The sequence below is a fragment of the Pteropus medius genome, unplaced genomic scaffold, assembly GCF_902729225.1.
Source record: "Pteropus medius unplaced genomic scaffold, Ma_sr-lr_union100, whole genome shotgun sequence".
Lineage (NCBI taxonomy): Eukaryota > Metazoa > Chordata > Mammalia > Chiroptera > Pteropodidae > Pteropus > Pteropus medius.
The window spans coordinates 6,245,041-6,265,179 of NW_024344241.1; the positions used below are offsets into that span (position 1 = coordinate 6,245,041).

At 41.6% G+C, this 20,139-nt stretch overlaps 1 long non-coding RNA gene across 1 annotated transcript in view; it reads right to left on the minus strand.

Moving 5' to 3' along the window:
• Positions 1-7,977: 7,977 nt before the first annotated feature.
• LOC120607706 (uncharacterized) overlaps positions 7,978-20,139 on the minus strand; it is a 41,325-nt gene continuing 29,163 nt past the window's right edge. Inside the window, exon 3 of the long non-coding RNA XR_005654217.1 lies at positions 7,978-9,026. This is a non-coding gene — a long non-coding RNA (uncharacterized LOC120607706). The remainder of the gene's footprint in view (positions 9,027-20,139) is intronic.

Below are 20,139 nucleotides of genomic sequence, written 5' to 3' on the forward strand. Positions count from 1 at the left end.
CTAATCCTTCTACGTGATTCTCAGAAGTCAGATTATCACAGTTTATAACACATTTTAGAGGTTGTGTGCTGGGGGTAAGGGGAAACTCCCACATTGTCTAAATGTATAATCTTAGCAATTACAATTAGCAAGCACGCCAGTAATTTATTCAGTTAAAAGTTATCAATGACTAATTCTAAAAGTCGTATTTTCATTTCATAGGTCCATTTAAATTTATAAATCCTGAATTTCACAAATTCACCCAACTTTCAAATGCTAACATTAGAAATACTAAAATAAACCTCAGCCTTTTCCCAAGATGTATCCTCATCTTCAATAACAATGATTCTTCCCTATCGGTAAGCCCAGAACCCTGGAGGCTTCCTTGATGCTATCCTTGCTCCCACCCAGGTGTCACATTAGCCTCCATCCTCTCCCCTGCTCCAAGCTCTGGCTCCTTAGCTGCCTGTTGCCCACTACACAGAGTCCAAACTCCTCAAACTGCCAGGTTTACATCATCAGCCGAGAGCCCTTCAACACCCCACCTTCTGCCTAAGCAGCTCCAGCTTCTTACCATGTCCTCTCCTCTGTCAGTGCATTTGAACTTGGCACAGGACCCCTTGCCTATGCCTGCCTCCCTACTGCTCACATCCCAGCCACACCTTGTCTGCTTTCCCTACTCTCTATTCTTGATGCATTTTCCCCCTCAGCACCTCACAGGAACTGGCTTTTGTCTGAAACTGTCTTTCTTGTGCACCAGCCTGCCCCTCACCCCTTACCACTCACCTACCTAACTCCAGCTTCCCTGAAACCCATCACAGAGCAATCAGGCCGTAGCCCTTCCTTGCTCTGCACAGGAGGTGCCCTGCATTTCTCCTTCTCAGGGTGCCCCTCCAAGTCTGTCTGCCACATGGATTGGTGGCCTCTGCTAAGAAGGGGCCCTGCCTGTGTAAGTGTGGCTACTTCTCCTGTACCCAGCATAGCACATGGCTTGTAGGAAGTGCTTAGCACATTTTCTGAGTGAATAAGTGTTCCCTTGTCTACTGAATACAACTCAGATTCCCACAAGGCCCTATAAAGGTAATCCTGAAATTCCTTTCTATCCTCTCTCACTCCGTGTTCTTGTACAGATTTTACACAGAGCAGACTGACGGCTCTTTTCTCCACAACAGACTGCAGCATTCCCACCATGAGATCTTTGCTCATAATAATATAGACTACATGTTATGGGTAGTAAATAATATACTAATACATGATAATATTCAATTTTATTTATTAATTTAATATATAATATAAAATTAAATTGCAATCATATATAATATATATTAATAATAAATTAGATAATGTGTTAATATATTAAAGATATGTTAATATAATAATATAGCAATATATTATATATAACATGGTAACCAAGTAATATATGTATAATATATTAATATAATAATACATTGCACATAAGATATTATCTAATAATGTGTTATCACCTAATAATTTATTATCATTAAATACTGAGCATTCATATATAATTAAATAATTAAAGTGGTATGTAAAATTACATACACGTGTATGTATATATGTAATAACAACATACAGTAAGTTATTCTTCTGGGCCAGCCACTCTTACAGACGTTTTACATACATTCTCCCATTTAATTCTCACAACAGCTCTACCACCTCGGGTGGTTTTGCACCTCACCCCTGATCTCTAATGCAAAGTAAGAGTGGATTAGGACATCCCCTTCACGAAACCAGTACTGCCTTTATGCCTCTTTGATACCGAGCAGGTCTCAGAGTTTGCCACCTAGCATGGCTATTAGGACACAATTTATAACTCCCTGAGATGTGACAAGCCAGTCCAACGCCAAAGAGGCAGAACTGTTCTTCCCATTTACCTGCAGCACAGGAGCTCATACATAGCTGGTGACATTGGCTCACACATGGTTCCCACACAAGCTAACATTTAAACTTGAGAATTGACATATAAACAGCTGAGTGATTCATACATTTGCTATTTGTTCTCTGATGCAGACATTAGCTTGGCCATATCTTTAGTATATTTGTTAGACCCATTAGTTGGATGTCATTTATCCTGTTAATTTGTTCATGACATGGAAGTTCCACCAAAACTCAGAATTGAAACACTGGGCTGATAATGGGCGATCAATATCAGAGGGGCTGGCTCCTCTATTGGCCTCTTAAAGAATATCCCGAACTTCTGACTTACAGATGAAAGAGTGCTGCCTGGACAACATTAGACCCCCAACTATGACTCGTTCCACACAGTCATTGAGAGTCACCTCTGGTTCCACCACCTGATGCTTACTCAGGCCACCGAGAAAGGTACCAGGAATATCTGGTCTATAGCATCCTCCTCCACCTTTAAGGACTTCTCAGTGCCACACAGATGGCCCTTCAAGTATGTCACTTTCAATCTTGGCAGCTTGTGCCTTTCCTGGTTCACTTTCAGAGAACCCAGCAGAAAATACACCCTTTTTTCACTAAGAAGCAGAGTCAGCTGGAGGCAAGAAAGTTAACGTTTTGATGAAATTTAACATTATTTAATATCTATTTTGAGGTGTTGTGAGTGCTGCTTCTAGCCCTCCTCCTCCTTTTTCCTTTCAGGCAAAATTCAAGCTCTATACTATTGTTTCTAGCAATTTCCCTCAGGCTCTCAATTTATCTGCCTAGATGAGAAAACAAAAAAGTCCACAGGAACTGGATTTCCATTCTCCAGAAGGCACTTTAGCCACACATGGGAGTGAAAAGGGACTCGCCCCTCACACTGAATTACCCAAGGATCCCTTCCAAACACACTGGGCAATTCCCCTGAGCCACGTTCTGTAGGGAAGAACCATTTTTCTCTTCCTTGTCACATTTCTAGGATGGTGCTAGTGGTTGTCTTCTGTCAGGCTCCCAAGAAGCAGATCCTGAGATCAGGATTTGTGTGCATTGATTTATTTAGGCAGTTCCCCTGGAGAAACTGATTAAGGGATGGGGACAGCAGAACAGGAACTGGGAGATGGCAACCCCAGGCTATAAGAGCAGCTTCAGCCCATTCTGTAGAGAAATCTGGAGTGAAAATTAGACCTCGGAGTTTGTCCTCCATCAAAACAAGGGACCTGAGCTTTCATACTTCTTCATCCCCAAGAGAATATCATTCCCAGACACTTTTGGAGCTCTGCTAGTGGAGGCAAATGGCTCCAGTCACCCAAGGACAGACCAGGTACAGGGGCTGCCATTAGAAGCAAAGCACATGGACACTGGGGCTTGGACACATTGGAACGATCAGAGGGATCATACTGCCTAGGTAGAGCACCCACAGTGTCTACTTCTGTGGCCCATGTTGAGTGGCACTTTGAACAATTACTGCCCAACAGGGTCACTCCTTAATCTGGCTCTGCCAAGAATTAGGGATTAATAACCTAGTGGAATCCAGTTATAATCTTGGCATCATCGGGTAACCAAGATGAGCCTCGGTCTTAATATATCTTAATCTATAAAGCATATAATGTATACACACACACACACACACACACACACACACACACAATGACACATAGCACATATGCACACACACACATAACTGCCCAGCTAGGCACAGCATAAGAGTATCAGCAAAAGCTGGATCTCATTTACCGTAGGCTTTGAGACCACAGGCCCAGGTGAGAACCCCCTTCCCCTACTCTGGTCAGTATCATCTGCAGCATCACCACCCCCATGCTGCTCCTTCCTGCTCTCACTTCATAGAGCTTCTGTTGTGTTTGAGAAAGAGCATCTGTTTCCTGAGTTCTGTTTCCTTTGTCACTGACCCTGTGTCTTCCTCTGCATCCACAGAATTTATTTGTGAAGCCTTTCCTAGAGCACACACAATTTGTGTGCAAACCCTTCTCAAACCCTTCTCACAGGTTTCTGGAAGCAGTTTCGTAGCCACAGAGGGTTCCAGCTGTCTGGGGCACTGGTTCACATTCTCTAAGGCAAGGAACTGTCCTTTCCTAGCAATTATCATTGTTTCTCCCAATTCTACTGTGTCCAAAGTCTAACTGCCAGCTGGAGACCCACTCACAATAGCAACCCCCTCCTTACCCTGAGGCTGCACCCAATGATGTTGGTCATTGCAGAGATGCCACAGAGCATATAAGGAGCATATTCTAGAAGCAGATGCCCAGCTTTGAGTTCCATCCCTACCACTGCCAGGGGAGGGAGAGTTAGCTCACTTTTTCTATCTGTCAAATGGGGATAATAATAGTACAGTATCTACCTAGGAGTTCCTTCTGAGGAAACAGAATTATAATGTCAACATGAAGCCTGAAGCAGAGTGAGCATTCCCTAAGTGGTGGTTGTGAGCACAGTAATAGTGGCTATTGTCCTTATCATTGTGAGAATGGACCTAAGGAAGAGCTTTAGGGATTTTCTCTCTTGGTTTTGCAAACCAAAATCAAATATCATTTTCTGGTCATTGACACTAGGAATATCCAAATACCAGGAGCAAGCTCTGTTTCTCTGCTGTTTTCTTAGTTCTATAAAAAGGAAGTACTAGCATATGGCAATGCCCCCTAAAAACTGACTAATCAGACTTACTGTGGAGTGAAAGGAATGTGTGTGTTTAGCTATGTGTGTATTGTAATCAAAGTAGCAGAAGTAAATTATGGGAATTGAAAATAAAATTGACTAATAATGATTGATTGATTGATTGATGGATGGATGGATTGACATTCTTCTGGGTTTGGGGACAATGTGTTAAAAGGCAGAATCAAGCTTTAATTGACTAAAAGCAGGAAGAAGTTTATACCTTTTAACATTCTCTTTTTCCTATTCACTCACCAAAACTTTTCTTTTGTTTTAACTCTTTAACGATTTTAAGTTTATAAAAGAGGTTCAGGAATAGTAAAAAGAATCCCTACATATTCTTCACCGAGTTATCAATTAATAACATTTGCCACATTTATTTTATTATTCCACTCTAAGTACATATGTATACTATTATTTTTTCTGAACAATTTGAAAATTAGTAGCAGACACCCTCTAAACATTTCACCATGCATTTTATAAGAACAAGAATATTCTAAGAATAAATACAGTACAATTTTTGAATTCAGGTGATTTGACATTGATATAATACTATGATTGATTCTACAGTGCATATTCAATTTTCATTTGTCTCATTAACGTTCTTTATGGATAAATTTTCTCTGATCCGGAATCCAAAAAGGACTGCACAGTTCATTTAAGATGTCATGTCTCCATCATCTCTTTTAATCTAGAATAGGTTCTCATCTTTTCTTTGTTCTTAAAGATATTGATTTTTTCCCAGCTTTGTTGAAGTGTAATTGACAATAATGATGTTTTTGAAGAGTCCACCTCTTTTGGAGAATGCCCCCAATCTGATTTTGTATATATAACATGTTCTCATGATTAGATTTAGGTTATGCATTTTGGCAGGAACACTTACTTGAGTGATGTTGTGTTTTTCTCAATGCATCCCACCAGGAGAGACCTAATGTCAGCTAGTATCATTATTGTGAATCGATAACTTTTCTCACTTGGCAAGGTAGTGTCTACCAGGTTTCTTGACAAATTATTATTTTATAGAAGAAATCAAAGATGTCTAAAGATATGTCTTTCATTAATAAATTTATAAATTTAGCATAATCTCCCCAAATTTTTAAACTAGTTCCATTCCTTCAGAAGTAGACACAGTTTGGCTCTAATAAACTCTTATAAACTTTCTATTTTTTTAAGAAGTAGACAAATAGATTCATTCAAAATAAACAAGCAAGCATAGCCCAGAAAACCTCTAAAATAGAAGAAAAATGAGGAGAGATTGATCTCCCAGTTTTTAAAATGCATCATAAGGCCTTGGCAATTAATATAGAATGGCACATGAATATATACAAACAGGCCAATGGAGCAGAAGAAAAAATCCAGATATAGACCCAAATGTGCATGGAATATTAAAATATGACAAATATGGATACTCTAATAAGTAGGTAAAGGCAGACTTTGCAATAAATGGCATTGGGACAAGTGGGCAGCCTTTAGGAAAAAGGTAAGGTCAGAACTATATTACACATAGTACATCACAATGAACTCCAATGCATCAAAGTTTTAAATGTATAATGTAAAACCATGTAAGTAGTACCAGAAGACACTCTACAACTGGGCTAAATCTCTTCCTATACCCTTACCTCCAACCCCACAGAGTTCAGATCCACTCAGTCTCCCTCATTCTCTTTCTTTGAAGGCTGCCCCTCCCCCACCCCAACCGTACTCCTATGAATAACTCCAGCAGCCTCCTGCACCCTTTGGTCAACAAGGAGCCATAACAAGACACAGGAGGGCATGAGGGAAATGAGCGCAGGATATTCACTTTCTGGTTTCCTTTTGCAGGTGCTATTTCCCCCAACAGACACGATGTTCCTCTCTAGGCAGCCTGATCTACACAAAACTCTTTCTCCTTCCAGGCTGCAATATCTTCTCTGTGCCCTTGCCCCACTCAGGGCTTAGGGGTGATGATATCTCTGTTGCCGCTAAGCTCTAATTCATGCACTGCTTCTTGGAAGGACCCTAAAACTTGCCCATGTCCTTGTAATTAATCCCTTTGTATATAAACCCTCTTGAATTATCCTAATTTGAGTGCGCCATTTACTTCTTGTTTGGACTCAGATTGAATAGAATAATCTTGGAATTGACTGGCATATCTAACTATGTCTCAAAATTCAGAAGCCAAAAAGAAAAAATTAATTGTAAATAACAACTTCTATATAGAAAACAAAACCAAACACAACACAAAGCAGAGAAAAAAAAAAGACAAAAACTAGGGAAAATATTCGTAGCTCATGAAACAGAAAAGTGTCTTTCTCTAAAATATATGAAGAGCTCTCAGAGATGAAAAAGAGAAAGACCACGAGACAAACTGAAAAATGGGCAAAGGTCATGGCAGTTCACAGAATAAGAAATATAAATGGTCCTAAATACTTGCAAGTGCTCATAATCAGAGACATGAAAACTGAAACTACACCGGGGTACAATTTTTCCTGGGTCAGATTGGAAAAATTCCAAAAGTTTGACCAAACACTCTGTTGGCTAGGCGCTAGGGAGGCAGATGCTGCTGTTCTGTCTCAGTGGAACCGCTAACCAGTACAACCCTCACTGAAGGCAGTAGTCATCAAAATTTCAAATACATTTTCCCTCAGACTCAGTGATCCCACTCCTGGGGGTTACATCTGTGAGTAGGAACTGATGTATGACAAGATTATTCTCTATAGCATTGTAACACTAAAAAACGTGGAAACCACCCAAGTGTCCATGTCTGAGAAAATGGCTAAATAAACCTATTATTTACTTACACAATAGAATAGCCTGTAACTGTAAAAAGGAATGAAGTAGCTCACTGTGAATCAAAATCAAAATATCTCCTGGACACATTGCTAAGTAAAATCAGAAAATTGAGAAGTGCTATATAATTTGGTATGCTAACTTTGGGGTAAGAAAGTAGAAAATAAAAACACCCATTTCTATTTTCTTGGGTTTGCATAAAGAAAGATTGAAGGATTACCAAAGAAACTAACAATAGCAGACAGCTGGGGGGAAGACGGGAGCATGCAGATGGGCAGGGTAAAAGTAAAAATTCTCCACGCGCGCCTTCCCTATCGATGTGATTTTTGAACAATATGAGCGTAGTGCCTATTCCAAAACATGGAAAAGATAAAAGAGGTGGGGGAGGAGACAGAGATGGAGAAGATGAAAAGAAAGACCAGGAAGAAGACAAAGACAAAAGGTATGCAGCTGAAGGAGAAGGAGGTGGAGAAATTGTCTTTGTTGCTTGGGTGTGAGGCAGGGTAAGCTCTCCTCTGTAACTGTCTCTCTTGTTACCAGAGTCACGGACTGAGAGGCCAGAGATAAAGAACACAGGCTTTAGGATAAAGCAGACCTTGATGCGAATTTTGGTGTCTCTGTCTTCTTTCTGGACAAATGATTTAACCTCTGGGCCACAGCATGCATAATGGGTAAATGAGGATTTTATTAGTACTCACTTCATAATGTTGTCATGATGACTGAATTAGGTAATATATGTCCTCAGAAATTGCTGGCTCATAGGAAATATAAGATATTATTATTTTTACAGCTTTTAGGCAGATACGTTGAAAGATAAGAATTTAATTGACCACGTAAACTTTTTACCGAAAATTCTCCCTGGAAAATGAAATTAATGTCTTCCAAATAAATACCAAAACTTCTATTTTGAGATGCATTGCTGAGGGCTCTTTACTCAGCTGTGGTTCCATCATTTAATAAGCCTCCATTAAAGGTACAAGATGTCAAGGCACAACTTTTATTCTCAACAAATGCAATATTTGGTTTTCCTCTCTCTCCCCATTTTTCTTGCTCCTCAGACTTCTCTTTCATTTCATCCTCTTCTCTTTTTTCTCCTTTCTCATTTCCTTGTCTTCTTCCACTTTTGTCTACCTTCTGCTTGGCCTCTGTAGTCTCAAATGAATGTTAAAAACAGAAGCGACCTTAGGAGATCATCAGTTCAATCCACTCATGTTGCATATAAGCAAATCAAAGTCCAGACAGAATAAGGGTTCACCCATAGATATGACCACCGCCACCACACTGCCTAGGCGGTCATAGGCCAGGACTGGAGCCAACTTTCACATGAAGCTTCCTTTCCACTCAGTTTCTAGAGATTATCTTATACCAGAGTTTCCCAAACCCTGTACTGAAGGAAAATGTCATTTTTAGTTTCTCAGTCTGCATTTAGAAAACAAATGATGCTGAAATTGCTTTTTCATTTGGGAGTTTAGGTGAGATCAAATGCATTATGTTTTTGAAACTTCAGTGGTAGACATGTTTGTCAGAGTGATAAAGACAAAGAAAATCATGGAAGGTGCTCAGTGAGGTCCTGTCTCCATGTTTGAAGACATGCGTGACTGAGGTCTCACAGGACTTTCCAGCTTCGTGACTCTATAAACGGAAGTTTTCTTCCAAGCACTCTCCTCTCCGTAAAAGCCTGGCTGCTATATCTCGAGTTCCCAATCTGGAAGCTGTGGAACAAGAACCAAATTTTAGAGTAAGGCGGGAATAAAGAACAATGATATCATCCATCTATGGGACAGTCATTCCCTGTAAGATGCTGTGCTAGGAGGTTTACACGTTTAGCAGGTCCAAATATCACAGGGCGTAAAACTCAAAGGTGTAAGAAAGACCACATTTTCACTTCTCTTTAATTCAATTTCCTCTCTACTCTGAGCTCCATTCTGCTTAGAGGCCAAAACCATTTTAATAGAATCACTTCCAGGATTTCTCAGTCATTTTACATGAAATGCAGTCAATTCAAACATTGTGACACATTTGGGCTAATGAAATGTGAGCAGAAATTATGTATGCCACTTCCAGGTAGAAACCTGTAAGAGCCAGGAAATAAGTCACCACCTCTCTTTCCCTGAGCCTCAGTCATCATTGATGTTTCATATGGTCCTGTTTTCATCCTCCCAACAAAGGGTGAGGACAATGTGAAGCAGACATACCTGCTCTCAAGATGGACAGGTAGCAAGAGCAAGGGATAAAACTATCATTTAAACCACTGAGATTTGGGGCTGTTTGTTACACTGCATACTAGCCCATCCTGACTAACATGAAGAGAATGAAGTTTTAGAATGCCCTCCTATGCCCTGCTGGGCCTTGAGAGAAAGGAGAGGCTCTTGGGGACTTCTGTACCTAGCCCTCCTGGCTATCATTCGCACACTGTTGCTACCACACCATAATGCGTAGAGGTCTTCCCTACAAGATTTGCTATGATCTCAAACTTCTGCTGGGAAGTGGAGCACAAGGCCCTCATACTCTCAAATTCCCAAACTTTTTGAAGCTTCTCTTCTCAAAGTGGAAAGATGGGTAGGGGCAAAGTAAAGTCTACCCACACCAGTGCTTACTTCTATCATCTCCTCTCCACATCTTTGTCTCAGACTCTGATCTGGTTCTGGGGAATGATAAAAGCGGGCAGGGCAGAAAGGAAGAAAAGGTTACCATTTGTTAAAAGGTAATGTCTGTATGCGCCTCATGTCAAACCCCAGTGTTGAGGTAGTTTTGCTTTTTGCTTTCTCTCTTTCTGCTCCCTTAGGGAGATGGTGAATCTCCCAGGTAGACTCAAACAAAAATCTAAGTTCCTTGAGACAGAGAAAAGTATTCTAAGATTCTTCATTTCCTCCACAGAATCCAGCAAAGATGAGTGACCTGTAGAATACATTTTTAAATGACTAAGAGGGATCTTATTCTTCGCCCCGTATGATTCTAAGATTATATTTTATGGACACTAATCACATCTCCATCACCTCAGAGGCAGATAGAGAATGCCCTGTTGGATCCGTTTCCTTTTTAAAAACAGATTTCTTTTGAGGGTGACCTGGGACTCCTTTATATAAACATGGTATGTAAAAAGCAGCCAGTTGCGTCCCTGTGGGTTCTCCCCATTGAACTAGTCATAATCCTTCTAGCTGATTCTGTTAATCTGCCTATATCTTTTCCAATTCTATGGTGAAAAAGTAAGCTAAGCCTTCCGGTTTCTCTGGTGACACGAAGGTCTCAATGAAGTAGGACTACTCATTGCTGTAACAGAAATCTGGAGAAAATGAAAGTAAATATCATCCCGATAAATGAAATTTTCAATTGGATTCTCTCTACACAATTAAATTTGTTAGCTTAGTGTCCTGGTTTTGCAACATAGTGATTAATGCATTAAACTAATTAAACTCTAAGTAACTCTTCACATTTGTTTGCATATTTTTTTAGAAGTGCACACACAAAATTAGTCTGAACCAAAGGTGTAATTTATTTGTCTGCAGTCTGAGTCACTGAGTCCCCTCAGGGTATCTTATAACTTATTCTTTCTAAATCTCGATGGACTATTTTTTTCAAAATGTGATTTGTTTAGAAACAAGCTACCAAGCATAGAACCCAACCTGTTCTGTTTTCTATTTCAGAATTTGCTTCCATGACTTAAGAAACTTTAAAACTCTGTACTCTACATTTTTACAACTCTGAATTGGTATGTAGTGATGAACACTGTTACTGTGATTACTTTATCACAGATATCAGAAAAGGCCACCCTCCCTAGACATGCCTGTCAATGTTGGAAAGGTAAAGCGGGAAGATAGGAGAGATGGCCTTCACACACGTTTTCAAATCTATTAAACTTGATGACACTATAGCATTAGACAATATTTGCCCTAAAGTTCAAAAGAAGTTTTCTTCTTAAATATTTACTTAGTTTTTGGCCCTGAGCTGAAAGAGAATCAAAGATATACCCAATAATTAGACCCCAGGTACAAGACCACAATTTTTATTCTAGACCAACAACTCTTCTAGAATATTCATGAACGCTACATGTGTGTCCAGGAAGACACCAGAACTCAAGGTGGAAGTGTGCTGCTACTTACCAGATGATGATAGGTGAGTTACTGACCCTCTCTGGACCCCAACATCCTCATGTATGAAATGCAGATAATACCTGGTAGGCCCACCTCAGGAAACTGTGTGTGATTTTAAAGGATTTAGTGCCTGTTGGAAGCCCTTTGTAGTGTAGAGTTTGTCCTAAAACAGAGCATTATTATGTGTCTTTTTGTTATGCTCTTAAACAGTCTCCACAGAGAGGTCTGCAACAGGACCCTTTGTGGGGCAGGAAGAAAATATCAAAATGCCTAGAATGTTCACTCGAAATCTTGAATTTCTCTTTTTGTGTGCTTATGCAGTATGTGACTTGTCAAAAAAAAACAAAAAACCAAACAGACAAACAAAAAAAACAGGTATACTTCCAGACCCCTTGTGGCTAAGGTTCTAGAGGTGATTTAGCTTTGTGTATTGATTATATTTCTAGATTCTGTAAACTCGATGCTTTTACATCTGTCCTACATGCATTTACCAGACAGGTCTTATTCTGGACAACCCAATAATATGCCTGAGTCACCTTGCCTTGGCTTTCTGCCTTCCTTGTCGCCCCCTCCCCCAAGGAGAGTCCTCCTGGGGTGGGTGTGCTTTTCAAATACAAACCAACTGATCCAGAGCTCACCACCCCCCCACCTCTTTTATTGGGCTCTCACACTCTGGATTACAGTCCACCTGCCCTAATCACCACAGGGGCATGTACCAGACAACTAGGAACAGCTCCTATGCCCCAGCACCCACTGAAATTGTTCAAACCAGGCAATCCTAAGCCTGCTCACCCTGCCTCACTCATTCCTTCTCCGAGGAAACCACAATAAAGGCTCTTGCCACAGTTTGCCTGGCTCCCTCTGCCTCCTGACTGACAACGGTGCTTTCTGTGTGGCCCTGCATGGCACGGTGTGCCCTCTTCTCTTGGGATCTGTGAGAATAAGTTATCTTTTCAATAACAAGTGGTTTTGCTATCCCTCAAATTTCCTATTAATACACTATATTTTAAACATGTTGTCAATTGCTGCACTCACGGGATACCTGCTTTTGGAGAGTTAAGAGGGCCGTGGGTGCAGCATTCTTTTTGCTGAGTCTCCAGGTGCTATGATTTCCTGACCTCTGGTTTGCAGCTATGGCCCTCTGTTCCTGGAGCCAAGAGACTCAGCATGTGCTTCCTGATCCCACAACATCCTGACCACTGCAGAAGTAACTGTTTCCTGGTCACGCCCCATCTGTGGTGTGTTTCTAGGGCCATTCTTGTGTTCCAGTCTAGAGTGTATTCCTCCAGACTTTTGTCAGCACCAGATTCTCTGTATTAAATCCCTTTCTGTTTAAACTTTGCTATCTGCAGCCAATCCTGGCTGATACAATGTTTCATAATGAATATATCACTCAGGGTCCAGCCAGGAGACAGAAATTTGAACAAAGTTTACTACACAGAATTATTAAGTAGGAATGGGAGATTCACTCCTAAGAGGGGTGACAAAATGCTGAAGAACATGGGAGTAGCTGACATAAGAAGTGGCTACTACTTCTAGGGCTGAGGCAGCACACCCCGCAAATGAACACACTGGGACAAGAATCTCTTGCCTCTCGCCACAGCTGAGATTCCAACCTCACTGGAAAGTGAGGCTAAGGGGCTGCAGGCCATGGATGGGGGGCAGGAAATTGCTAGCCATGATGCCAGCCAAACTGGCTAGGAAGTCTCCTATTGGAGTGTCAGAGAGACTCATTGGGGAGTTCCCTTTGGATGTCGGCAAGACTTGCTGGGAGGTTACCTGCAGGGCCACTGGTGAAAGTCACTGGAGGGAGGGTGCCGATGGCCCCTGCTAAGCTCCCAAATTGTTTCTTGAGTTTGCACATTTTAGATGTAAGTTTTCCCAGTAGACACCAGAGCTCACTAATATGCGATGGTCATTCTATAGCACAAAGTTTCTTTTCTGTGTGACTGTAAAGAATCTCTTTTTCCCTTACAAAAAAAAAAATAAATAAAATAAAATAAAATAAATAAATAAATAAATAAATAAATAAGTCAAATCTTTGATAAGCCATCTAGTACATTGTCCTTTCTTTCCCTTATTCCTTTTTTTTTTCCTGATTCAAGTTTTCATCTCTGCTCTTAAGAATAATCCTCCAAATTAGTGCTAACCTATTTAAGTCATTTTTAAAATACTTATAATGGAATTGGAATGCTGCATTTAGGAAAAAACAGAAAGAAAGAAGAAAGGAGAAAATAAAAAGAGACAAAAAAGAATCGCAAGAAACCTGGCATCACAGCAGGCCAGGTTCTGAGTGTTTTACCATCTTATCATGCCAGAGCCCTTTCTCCTCTCCCAAAAATACAGTCTCCATCCAGGAAGCCTTTTTCCATCAGTGATCTATTACTTTCAGGCTAGCTTTGTGTGGAAAACAAGTAATTGAGGGACATAAAAGCTTATTGATTATCAATGGTCCATTCTGTGGTAGGTACTTAGACAAGGAGAAAAAAGGAAAAAACATAAATAAGCCCCAAGTTTACTTCTGCACAAAGAAATGGACCCAATACCAATATGGCACTTTCCCAGCCTAGACCATTTCTTGCACTCATTAAAATTCAGAAGCAGTGATCCAAGTGCGTCCTGGAGGAAACTTTCCAGAGTCTCACTAATGGATCTCTCTAGCCTCCCTCTCCACCTCCAGGAAAGGTTCTCTTTATAAAGAAGCAGGGAAAGGGCAATGCTTCTTAAACTTGAGCAGGCACAAGAATCACTTGAAGGGCTTGCTGGGCTGCAACCTCAGAAGGTCTGGGCCAGCCCAATAACTTGATTTTTTAACAAGTCCTCAAGTGATGCTGATACTGTTGGTCCAGGGACCACTCTGAGAACTACTGGTTACAAGGCGGTAAACTATAGTGGTTAAGAACACAGACTCTGAAAGTCAGGCCACCTTGATCCAAATCCTTGCTCCACCACTGACTGTGTGACCCTGGGCAATTACTTATTGGTGCCTCAGTTTCCTCATCTTTAAAATAAGAATTATGGTAGTACTTACTTCATAGGGTTGTAGAGAGAACTGAATGAGTTAGTATGGATAAAGCACTTAGAACAACACCTGGCATGTGGTAAAGACCACAAATATTAACTAATATAAATGTTTCAATTTAGATGATCACTGTTGTTTGTTCTGTGACCCTAGTCTGTCCTCAAGTCAGCAAACCTGCTGTGGAATGTCTTATGTGTGATTTGCATTCTCTTCTCAGCTCTGCCAAGTTTTTGCTATGAGAATGAGACTGGTCAACCCATAACTAGGCCTCGGTTTCCTCATCCATAAAATAAAAGGGTTGGCTAGTTGACTTTCAAAGTTCCTTTTCATATATATACAAAGTGATTTCTATAGCTTACGAGAAGACCTTTGTGTGTTCCCAGGCTATGACTATACCCAGTCATGCTTTCTTGTTTAACTTGCAAATGTAATGAGTATCTGAGTCCTATACAACTCAGAGTGCAACAGAGCTGACTGTGTGTGGACTAACTCTTCTGTTTCCCTTCTCTTTTTTGGTGTATCTCCTGCCTCCCCACGTGGTTATGGTGAAAGGGAAGGGAAGGGAAGGAAGGAAGGAAGGGAAGGAAGGGAAGGAAGGAAGGAAGGAAGGAAGGGAAGGAAGGAAGGGAAGGGAAGGGAAGGGAAGGGAAGAGAGCTGAGCCAGGTGCTGTATAAGTGCCTTGCACATTCCTTAGGTCAGCCCCATGGAGCAGATGAGGAAACTAAGGGAGGCTAAGATGAGGAGCTAAGAAAAGCTAAGTAACCTGTCCATAAACACCGTGCTGGCAGGTGATAAAGCTGAGATCTGAGCTGTATTCAGAAGCCTGTGCTTGGTGCAGGGGGGTGGAGAGGTATGGGTACAAACAGACACAAACAAACCAACCAGAATGCACTTGAGTGTTCAACAAAACAGAGTGGGTGTGCTCTTAGTGTGGCTGCCAAACCAGTTCCCAAGGTCTATTTAACACAATCTTCCCAGAATCAAGCACTTAATAAAAGGTAATGGTACTCCTCATCTCTGCCCCAAAAGCTTTATAGGAAAATGAGAGGCTTCTTGCATTTCCATTTGCACAGCTATTCCCCTTCTTGTGGTTAGGACATTCTACCACTTCCTCCACCTGGCCCTGTGCCCATAGTAGTAACCACTCATCTGTGAAGGCTCAGCCCATCACCGCCCCCCAAGTGGTTTCGAAGACCTGGGCCCTCATCCTGCAATGACCACTCTTCCCTCATTGAACCAGCACCCTACATGTTTCTACCTTGGCCCCTGGGACACTGTAAAGCATTCTCTCCTTCCGTATCATATCCCCTTTTATGGGGCTGAATTGTGTTCCCCCACCAAATTCACATGTTAAAGACCCAACTCCAAGAGATAATTAAGGTTAAATGAGGTCATTAGGGTGGGCCCTAAAACAATATGACAGGTGTCCTTGTAAGAAGAGGAGATCAAGACACATACAACACAGAGAAAAGACCATGTGAGGGAGAAGGCAGCCATCTGCAAGCCAAGGAGGGAGACCTCCAAGGAACCAATGCTGCTGACGCCTTCGTCTCAGTCTTTCAGCTTCCAGAACTGTGAGAAAATAAATTTCTGTTGTTTAAGCCACCCAGTCTTAGGTATGTGTTATGCCAGCCCCAGCAAATTAATACCCCACCCCCACAAATGTAATAAACACCTTGGCATCTTAGGGATTGGGGATTGTTCATCCTAGGACTCTTCGCGCCCTAGGTAGTCCCTGGTAAATGAGTGTTGACTGAATTAATGGGTGGGTATCCAAATGTACAACATCCTGGTATTTCATCATAACGCCCTTATTATATGCCCCTCACCTGATACATGAGATATGTGAGAAAAACCGAGACCTCTCACCCCTGCCCAGAGCTGTGCTTGAGAAACAAAAGGCAAAAGGGATCAGGTGAAAACCCACAGGCATTTCTTTTGCTGAGAGCAGAAAAAAATTTTAAAAGAGCTGTTCCTGACACAACAGACTGGCCTGGCTGAGTATCCTCCTACTGGACATAGGCCATTGCACAGAACACCAACCGCTGATGTCACTCTGAAACTGTGATAGAATGAGACAAAGCAAGCCCACTTCATAATTTCCTCTAAGCACAAAACAAGGTCAGTGTGCTACCCACAAAAATACTCCCTTGAAAATACCTCTTTTGGCTAAAATGAGTGACTGTTACTTTGCCAGTTACAGCTTTATCTTGTTTTAGTCTCCCCTCCTTATAAAGATTTATTGAGATATCCAAAGAATTATCCCCACTTTCTGACAGCATCCAATTTCTAATCTAGAGCTAATCTCAGCTTCCTTAGACTCTCCCCCAAATCTTCCAACTTACAATAGTTCCTTTCTAACCCCCTCTTGCTATGATTACCTCATACTTCCTCCTGGTGAGCCTCTCACTGCAACCAGAAATAAACCCAACTTGTCTGAGCACAGGTGTGCTCCTGATGGCCACAGGGTAGAGCTCTCTGACAGTGCTTTTCACTGGCTTTTGCTTGATGGAGTGGGATATGCTAAATGCCAAAATTTTGATAAGGGATGTTGAGAGGAAGATATAGTGGAGGTACTGAAGATTAAGAAGAGGGATTTGGCGATGTCTAAAGGTAGAGAGAAGTTGGGAGGGCGCACTGAAATAGGCTGCATTTGTGAGGGCAATGCAAGCCTTTCCTTCGTCTCCCTCTCACCACCCCTGCCCACCCCCCCAGCCGAAAAAAACCCTTCAGTAAAAAGTCTGTATTATTCATCAAGCTCTTAAAGTTGGTTTTGAGTTTGGGGCAGAGAGAGGCTGGATCTTACCATAACTGGCCAAAGAAACTATAAGCAGAATCCTTAAGAGATGTAAGTGGCCCCCAAAGGCTTTATCTATTGGGTTACTGAGACTTCCTCTTTATCAATCAGTGTGCAAATGTCCACAGGACAGCTTATTAATGCTAGGAATAATTTAGTCCCCACAGTGTCCTATACCATATCCTGGCCATGGTAGGTGCTCAAGACTGACCGAGGGACTGCATGAGAGTGAGATCCCTCTATGACCATTCCAGGAGCCCCTTCAGCCTTCCAAAGTAAGTTGGCCAGGGGACCCGCCTCTACTCAGCCTATGACTGATGGAATTAGCACTGGGCTTCTGACTCCAGGGCAGTCAATCTATAGACTGGCCAATAGCCCATGAAGTGTCTGTCCTGTGGGCTCTGTAGATCAGAGATGACAGTAGCTAATGTATCTATTCTGGTCCTTTCTTGGGCAGTCTGGATGTAAAATGGATGAAAGACAGCGTAAGTGGATTAGTCCTATGATTGCTATAATGAAGTACCACAGATTAAGTGGCTGAAATAACAAAAATTTATTGTCTCTCAGTTATAGAGCCTAGAAATCCAAGATCAAAGTATTGGTAGGGTTGGTTCCTTCTTAGGCCTGTGAGAGAAGAATCTGTTCCAGGTCTCTCTCTTTAGCTTGCAGACGGCCATCTTCTTGTTTACGTGTGCTTCTCTGTGCCCAAATCTCCCCTTTTTATAAGGACACAAGTCATATTGCATTAGAACCCATCCTAATGACCTCATTTAAACTTGATTTCTTCTGTAAAGATCGTATCTCCAAATTAGGCCACACTCTGGGCTACTGGGGGTTAGGACTTCAACATAAGGATTTAGGGGAACACAATTCAGCCCACAACAGTGAGCAGTCAACAAATACCCAAGTCAGACACTGAAAGGCATTTCTTAGACAGTCCCTTCCAAACTATAATTGCCCATGAGTCTTCTATGGATCTTATGTCATGCAGATGCTAATTTAGTTGGTCTTGGGTGGGCCCTAGGATTCTGTATTTTTAGAAAAATGGCCAGATGCTGCTGGTCCAGGAACCACACTTTAAGTTCCAAGGGAATAGTACCTCTCCCAGGTTCTGCTCTTCTCTTGAAGAGGACTCACTGATCTGAAGGACTGAACTATTCTCAGTGGTTCCTGAGTTCAATGAACCAAGGTGGAAGTTCTCAACCTTTACAGCACATTAGAATCACCCAGGGAACTTGAAAAAAAGTCCTCATGGTCCCACCTTCCAGAGATCCAAATTAGCTGGTCTGGGATGGGCCTCTGTAATTTTAAAAAGCTCCCAGGTATTTCTACCACTGCTTTCAGGTATGCTTCCCACGGGTCAAATGTTTACATTTTAACAGATACACTTGTTTAAAATGTGACCTAACAGTGAGAATTTAAACACCAATTTCAATGATGGGAAAATGTTTGTGGACAGACAAGTCTTTTGTTCTTCAAATAACAACAGAATGAGGTCATTTTAGTGCTTTATAAGATCATCCTTGCCAGAAAATATAGGGGGTTGAGACATGGGCTATAGTGTCAGTTCTCTTATTTGGAACAGAAATGTATTTATTCTCCAAGAATGCATTGAGTTGTTCTCAGGGTGAGAACTAGCTCCCACCCTATACAACACCTGTAATCTGCACAGGGTAGGATGTAGTCTTTCCATTGTTGGTGGTGCTTTAGTGGAACAAGGATATTTGGATGGAAATGGGCCTTCAGCCACCAGTCCTTTAGTACCATGACCCAGTAGGACAGGTGCTTGAAAATATGTCTATGAGATATTTAGCTTATGTAGGCCTCTAGTGCTGGCAATGAAGGCAAGAAGCTGAGGACTGGTAAAAATAGGAGAATGGCATTTTGATGATGCTATAAGCAAGAGCATTTTTTTAAATCATATAGAATTTGAAAATCAAAACAAAAATAAAATGTGCTCCTATTAAAGAGTTTTACTTTTCTCTTTGTCCAAGTGGATGACATGTGAGCACTGAGTCCTAAATACCGTACGATTTAGAATGTGTATCACACATTTGTGTGATAACGGCCTGCTGACGACTGTTTCCCTGCCTGACCATAAGTCCCTTCTTATAAAGCATATGTTGTCTTCATCAAAGACTCTCCAGGAACTAGCATGATGCCTGGCACATAGTGACATCACAGATGTGATAGACTAGCTACAAGCAGGGTGTCTGTAGGATTTGCTCACTGCTCTACCCCCAATGCCTGACACAGAGAGAAGCTCAGCAATTTGGTGAATAAATGTCAGGTCATTGAATACTTGAAAGTCAAGTTCTTACTACCCAAAGGTGTGCCCCGTGATTCTTCAGATTATTTCATTTGTCCAGATTGATGTAGCCTTAGCAGGAGGGAAGATGGGATGAGTGAGGTGAGGCGGGGAGGTGAAGCATCTTCGACTTTGACCTTCACTCTTGCCTTGAAATAGACTGGGCGCAGTCACCTACTTCCCAACCCACCACTGAGCTCTGACAGTCAGGAATCCAAGTTGTCTTTCTATAGAGCAGTGTTTCTTCAGAAGATGACTAAAGTGTCCTGGTCGACAACTCCTCTGCCACACATTCTTCCCACACAGTCCTGCCCTGATGCTCCCACCCTTGCCCTCAAGTGACCCAGAAAGCTGCTTTTACCCAAATGAGGAGACCCAGTACATTTTTTCACTGGCAAGCACCCTCAGGCCAGGATTGCATATCTTAAATAGATTTAAAATAGCACAGCTGATATTTTGGAAGCTGATTAGTAACCTGATGTTTGCTCAGCTCAGCTGCCTAAGTTGAAGTCTATTCATATTAATCAACTAGTAATTATTAAATACCTACTGGGAGTTTTGGACTCTGCTAGGCCAAAAGAAACACAAAATGATCCATACCAGGAA